Below are 7,500 nucleotides of genomic sequence, written 5' to 3'. Positions count from 1 at the left end.
CAAAAAGATCGTTTCAGTGCAAGAGAGGAAACGGTAAACATAGTTTGCAATTTACGCTATATATCATTATCATTTTGAACAAAATGGATGCATTGGAAATCTTCCAGCGTTCAGCTTAAATCCACACATACCCAGAGGTAATGAGTGAGGAGGGAGACAGACAGACACACGTACCCGGAGGTAATGAGTGAGGAGGGAGACAGACAGACACACGTACCCGGAGGTAATGAGTGAGGAGGGCAGACAGACAGACACACGTACCCGGAGGTAATGAGTGAGGAGGGCAGACAGACAGACACAAATACCCAGAGGTAATGAGTGAGGAGGGAGACAGACAGACACACGTACCCAGAGGTAATGAGTGAGGAGGGAGACAGACAGACACACGTACCCAGAGGTAATGAGTGAGGAGGGAGATAGACAGACACACGTACCCGGAGGTAATGAGTGAGGAGGGCAGACAGACAGACACACGTACCCAGAGGTAATGAGTGAGGAGTGAGATAGACAGACACACGTACCCGGAGGTAATGAGTGAGGAGGGCAGACAGACAGGAGGCCCTGGGACCGGGGGTCCACCGGGACTCTGGTCGGCCCCACATGTGGGCGCCATTAAAGGGAAGGGGGAGGGGGGGAGGGGGAGGGGGGGTCCATACGGGTGAGTAACTGAGGGTGAAAGAAGCAGAGTAAGAGAGAGAGAGAGAGACGGAGGGAGAGAGAGAGAGAGGGAGGGAGGGATAGAGAGGGGGGGGGGGGGGGAGAAACATGTCACGTTTTTTTGCAATTGGGGAAAGAGAGAGATCAGCCAACTGTGAAAGAAATAAACAGAGCATGGAGACGTCCCAGAGAGAGAGAGAGAGAGAGAGAGAGGGAGAGAGAGGGAGGGAGAGAGAGAGAGAGAGAGAGAGAGAGAGAGAGAGAGAGGGAGAGAGAGAGAGGGAGAGAGAGGGAGGGAGAGAGAGAGAGAGAGAGAGAGAGAGAGGGAGGGAGAGAGAGAGAGAGAGAGAGAGAGAGAGAGAGAGAGAGAGAGAGAGGGAGAGAGGGAGGGAGAGAGAGAGAGAAAGAGAGAGGAGGAGAAAGAGAGAGAACTAAATATATCATTTCCAGTAGTTCCCCGTTCAGACTAGATGTTAAACATGATGTAATGGTTCTATCATGGGAGACAGCCGCCCTGCTGGGCCCTGCAGGTACTGACAGGGACGAGGGCTCTGGGGACCGGATACGGACACATCTTCTGCTTTCTCAAGCCTCTATTGACCGGTTTGAGAAGTCAATACATGTGAGTCAGCTCAATACATCAGCTGTCAGAGTGGATCTTTAGTGTGTGTGTGTGTGTGTGTGTGTGTGTGTGTGTGTGTGTGTGTGTGTGTGTGTGTGTGTGTGTTTCTAGCTAATACTATAAAGGAATGTGGTGAACATCAGGTTATATCAGACAGAAAGGACGGAGCAGAAAGAAACAGACAGAAAGAAATAAGGAAAGAAGGAAGAAAAAAAGAGCATAAAGAAATGAAAGAAACAGACGCATAAAAAAGGAACCGACATAAACAGAAAGGAACCAGACCAGACCAGACCAGACCGGACCAGACCAGACCAGACCAGACCAGACCAGACCAGACCGGACCAGACCAGACCGGACCAGACCGGACCAGACCAGACCAGACCGGACCAGACCAGACCAGACCAGACCAGACCAGACCAGACCAGACCAGACCAGACCGGACCAGACCAGACCAGACCAGACCAGACCAGACCAGACCGGACCGGACCTCCCCCAGTAGACCACCATGACCCCGGTACAGGGACCCAGACCATCAGACTGGAGGGGACAGATCCTCTCCAATTAGCCGATGGAAACAGATAAAGAAGAGGAGGCAGCAGGAGAGGAGGAGGGTGAAGGCAGAGCCCTCCGTCTCTGATTGATTGACTCTCAGGGGCCCGAGGGCCCGAGGGCCTGAGGGCCCCCACGGCAGGCCCTCCTACACTCCACTCTCTCTTAATTGAGTGTCCGGAGGAGGAGAGAAATGTGACCTCTGGTAGCTCCTTCGTCATCGCATACAAATAAATGTATATATGTGTGTATATACATATGTGTGTGTGTGTGTGTGTGTGTGTGTGTGTGTGTGTGTGTGTGTGTGTGTGTGTGTGTGTATGTGTGCGTGTGTGTATGTGTGTATGTGTGTGACCATGTATAAGGTCAGTCATGTATAATAATATAATTGCGTTACATTAATTGTAGAACGCATGAAGATAGAATTAGTAAACGGAAATAGCATGAAGATGCACAAGTCAGATAATGTCATCATCGAAGCAGCAACCTTGAAACACCTCCTAATGATCCATTAACTATTAGCATGGGACATGTCTTCAGCTTAGCACTGGACTTGCTGTCACTTCCGATGAGAGCACTGCAGGTAATGAATCCCCATGGGAACACCTTAGCATCTTCTTAACCACCGCGTCTGTATGGGCGCAGTTCAGTGTCATTAATAATGAATGCACAGAGAAGGATTCACAAATGTATTTTGTGATTTATATATAAATGACTCTCTTCTCACAAATAATTTTAATACACACACAAATGGATATCGGTATGTATAAATGTAAAATAAAATGTAAAATAAATCCATAAACAAAAATAAGTTTCACAAACACATTTCTGATCCACACACAGATGTGTCTTGTTTTAAATAAACGTAAAATAAATCCATAAATATATGAATTAAAAAAATATGTATTTGGACGTTGTTACATTTATATACAAACTGTTAAACTTGAATATACAAGACTCTTTTCATTTGTGAACTTGTTTCCATTTGAGTGTGAACTGGTCTGTATTTATGTGGATTTTGAGACTCTCCTGACGTGGCTGGATTCACAAATGCATTTTTTTCAACAAGGAAGTAGCCAATCAGATGCTTCTCTCGTTTTTAGCCAATCACATGACTGCAGTCCCACAGTTTTTGGATTGTCGGTGCCGTTAAAGTAGTAAACGATTATTAATGCTACTTTAACGGCACCGACAATCCAGAAAACCAGTCGAAACTAGATGGAAAAAGTGTGTAGTTCAAAACGTGACGCAGCTTTTACTTCTCCGCCACCTACAGAGTTTGCTATGTACGATCATTCATAAACCCCATGTTATTTCCCATAGACATTTGACCGAGGGAACCGGGAGCCTCGGAGGCGGGACTTATTCTTGAGAGGTCGGGACTGCAGTCATGTGATTGGCTGAAAACAAGGGAGGCATCTGATTGGCTACAGAGAGTTCCTTGTTGAAAAAAATGCATTTGTGAATCCAGCCCATGGACCTATATCCAGCCACGGAGGAGAGTCTCAAAATCCACATAAATACAGACCAGTTCACACACAAATGGAAACAAGTTCACAAATGAAAAGCGTCTTGTATATTCAAGTTTAACAGTTTGTATATAAATGTAACAACGTCCAAATACATATTTTTTTAATTCATACATTTATGGATTTATTTTACACTTATACATACCGATATCCATTTGTGTGTGCATTGAAATGTATTTGTGAGAAGAGAGTCATTTATATATAAATCACAAAATGTCTGTCTCTGTGCATTCATTATTGATGACACTGACCCCATATGTCTGTAGTCTTTCTTTTTCCCAATATCAGTCTGTTTCTCACAGTTCAAATGACAGCTCAATGAAACCCTGTGCGTCCCCGGAACAGAGCTGTGTGTGTGGAGACACACACAGCCAGACAACCACACACAGACACACAACCACACACAGACACACAAAGGGAAACACAAAGAAAGCAGCGAATAGAACAGCACATATCAAACCAAGAGGGAGTCCCTCAGCCTAGTCTAACAGAAGGCACCCAACAGAGCGTCCATTAGAGCAGATGTATAAAGCCTCGGTAAATCTGCGGACACAGGAGAGTGTCACACGCTGACACACACACACACACACACACACACACTGTGGTCCATCTAGACATGAGTGGGCACATTTCACAGCCAGACATCATGGCACTCAACTTTAGTGAGTTAGCTGGCCACACACACACACACACACACACACACACACACACACCACACCCAGCTGGAAACAGCCTGCCAATGGCCTGTTAATGTCATCAGTGTCTGGGGACAATGGGTGTGGCTCCATCAGAAGGGGAGGGGCTTCATAAAGAGCACCCAGCCGGAGCGCCATTGAAACGTGCTAATTAACCAGAGTGGCAGCACACAATTAGGGCCACACCCACACGTGGTTGGAGCGTATCAGGGGCCAGGGGCCGGGGGCCGTGTGGATGTGTGTTTGGAGCCTATCAGGGGCCCCCGCCCGTGGGTGTGTGTTTGGAGCCTATCAGGGGCCCCCGCCCGTGGGTGTGTGTTTGGAGCCTATCAGGGGCCCCCGCCCGTGGGTGTGTGTTTGGAGCCTATCAGGGGCCCCCGCCCGTGGGTGTGTGTTTGGAGCCTATCAGGGGCCCCCGCCCGTGGGTGTGTGTTTGGAGCCTATCAGGGGCCCCCGCCCGTGGATGTGCATGTGTGAGAGACTTTATTTCGGTGTATCAACATATTGGTCAGACTTGATGGCTGAACTTCCTACTGTTATTTCTGGAGGGTGTAAATAACCAGCTGAGCTTTAGAGCACGGTGCATCAGCCTGACGTCTCCAGATGAATTCCCAAACGCGTATTAGTCTTGAAGCTCTGGTTTATTTTTGGGTCTCCACTAACCTGACGCCCCAGACGGTGTGAAGCACAGAAACAATCGGGGAAGTCTTCCTTGTCAACTTTTTGGAAAAGGGCAGGCACCTTCCAGAGTAACGAACCGTCTCTCCATCGCCGTCTACCTCCTACCTCATAGACCACGTAGGTCTTCACAGGATGCTGATTGGTCCAAACCGCTGTGGTTCAGCCACAAGCACGTAACCTCACGCCTGGTCAGATGGATCCAGCCGCTTCGCAAGGTCAGTTCTCAGTGATAGCCGATCAAAGCACCTCTGTACGCGATTGGACAGACCTACAGCCAATCACAGCAATCAGACGTGTGACTCATCATTGGCAGCCTGTCTGTTGATATGGACTCAGGGCTCCATAGGACTCCTCTGTACTGACTGTTTCAAACCCTCCCATAGCAGATCATTGTAAAAGGTCTGCTGGTCGACCCGTCTGGTCGGGGGAGGGGCAGACGCCAGAGTAAATAACACCACAGCTCACACTCTGCTTCAGCCTCTCTCACCAGCACAAACCCTTTACCGCTCGTGGTTCCTGTGTGTGTAAGGCGTCTGTTTGACTTTGTTCTGTATTGTTTTTCATTGAACATGCACTTCAATGTCTCCGCAATTGTCTTGCACTTATTTGTCATTTTCATTTTTTAATCTCATTGATGTCATTGATACAAAATCAATGACATCCACAAAATAGTACCCGTCATGCTCAAACCTCTCTTTCAAAACAAGAGTGCAGACAAACTCTTAATGTTTTCCTTCACAGACGCACTGGCCCTTTCTAAACACAAGTGTCCCATAAGGCAGACCACCGAGCCTGTGAGGACAGCAGCTCTGTGTGTGCAGAGCCCGATGGTGCATGGAGCTCCAGGGAGCCGCTGTAGTTGGACAGAGGCAGCTTAATTGTGCCTGACGCTTTGAGAAAACGACAGGAAGACAATCAATACAATCTATACGCTTGTTGCCTAGACAAGGCATTCCCTAGTGCCGCTCATATCTGAAGTTGTACAACAAACAAGCCCTTGTCCACAGAGTTGTAGCGGAGCCCGTTCTCTAGAAGGAGACGTGGGTGTAGGACTTTGCACTGCTTCTTTTCATCTGGAAGGTTTTAAGTACATCAGGAGAAGCAGACTTTTAGGTCCCGGTACATTTGTAGCTTTGAGTGTTGCTGTACTTACCGGTGTCCTTGCTCCGCAGGTTAAAGGTCAATCCTTCCTCTGGGGACTCATTGATTTGGCTTTTGATTCTTCTGCCTCTGGCCCGTACGAACCCTCGCCGTCTGGGTCCCTCCCTCCCTCTCCCCCTCAATCCCTCTCTCACTCTGGGCTCTATCGGTTCCTCTCTTTAACTCTTTTTATCCGCCTCTCTCTCTCTCTCTCTCTCTCTCTCTCTCTCTCTCTCTCCCTTTCTCTCCACCAGACCTGCTCCAGCTGGACTGCTCAGAGTTGTTCTGCCACCGGCCGGGAGGATTTCTGTTTGGGGTCTTGGTGGTGCTGGGTGGTGGTGGGTAGTGCTGAGTGGTGGTGGGTGGTGCTGGGTGGTGGTGGGTGGAGGGAGCTAGAGGGGTAGAGAGAGCAGCCTTGTGTCAGTCAGCCCTGGAGCCCAGTTTGGGCCGGGGCACCTTTCCGACCGAAGAGAAACCACTCGATTCCCGACCGTCACATGAGAAGGGGCAAAAAACCTCTTTATTTTTATCTCATTTGCTCATTCTTTCTCTCTTGCGCTCATTCTTTCTTCCCTTTGCGCATTCCTTTGTGTGTTTTTGTTCCAGAGGAGTGGTGCAGTGAAGCTCTGTGGTGGACCATGTAATTGCAGAGTGACCAGGCCCAGGGCTGGTGTAATTGTAGGCTTCATCAGGAGAAGAGAGGGCAGCTGCCAGCAGCACAAGGTAAAGGACTTTGGGGAGGAAAGAAAAAAGGCTACGGAAAAAAGAGAAAATTCTGAACTACTCAGACCACATAAATAAATGAGGGGAGCTGGGATCCAGATGTGGCTTGGAGGAGGGGAGGGAGGGAACGCAGGGGAGGAGAGCCAGAGAGAAGACAAACACAGTTCAGACATGGTGGTTCTAGGTTAACAGAGGAGAACACAATAAAGAGACAGAGGACTGATTTAAAACACAGTTCTGACTCAGGAACAGAGAAGAGAGGAACAGAGGAGAGAAAGAGACTCTTTCTCTTACTGAGATAGTCGTTCATTCCCTGGAACAGTGGAGGAGAGAAGAGGGAGGGAGATAGGTGGAGAAGAGAGGAGCAGAGAGGAGAGGAGAGGAGACAAGAAGAGGACAAGGGAGGGGAGAACATGAGGGGAGAGAGGAGAGGTGAGGCCAGAGAGGTATAGGAGAAGGAAAGGAGGAAGAGAGAGGAAGAGGAGAGGAGGTTTGGGGGGAGGTGAGAGGATGTTGAGGCTGGAGTCTTGTTGTTTCTGGATCCTAACCACCAGTGTTCCCGAGTGTCTAGTTACACTGGAAAAGGTTCCCTTCTGGAAATATAAAAAGGAACAAAAAATAAGAAAAGGAAAAACATAAACGCCTGCTGGTTCCCATTAGCAGGCCAGCCTGCTGCGGTCCGTGAGACGCGTGCATGAGAGTGAACGTACTCGTCAGATGAGAGAGGGCCCACACTAGTGTCTGTTACGCCGTCTAAAGTCAATAAACATTAAGCTTAAATCTGACTTTAAACCGCCTCCTTTCCTCCATATTTGAGCTTCATTTCTTGGCCAAGGCGGGAGCGGTTGGAGCAGCGCATAGCGCAGAGCAGAGGTCATGACGGAGTGGAAGAAGTCTCCTCTTG

General features: G+C 48.6%; 1 protein-coding gene across 1 annotated transcript in view; it reads right to left on the bottom strand.

The window, feature by feature from the left end:
* Nucleotides 1–5,958, bottom strand: part of insc (INSC spindle orientation adaptor protein) — a gene marked incomplete at its 3' end in the record, with an annotated part of 46,227 nt that extends 40,269 nt beyond the window's left edge. The window contains exon 1 of the mRNA XM_084477339.1: nt 5,887–5,958. The remainder of the gene's footprint in view (nt 1–5,886) is intronic.
* Between the last annotated feature and the right edge of the window lie 1,542 nt (nt 5,959–7,500).

Source organism: Micromesistius poutassou, assembly GCF_964030765.1.
Source record: "Micromesistius poutassou genome assembly, chromosome: 13".
NCBI lineage: Eukaryota > Metazoa > Chordata > Actinopteri > Gadiformes > Gadidae > Micromesistius > Micromesistius poutassou.
Note: the sequence above shows the minus strand (reverse complement) of the source record. Positions and strands in the feature narration are given on the sequence as shown.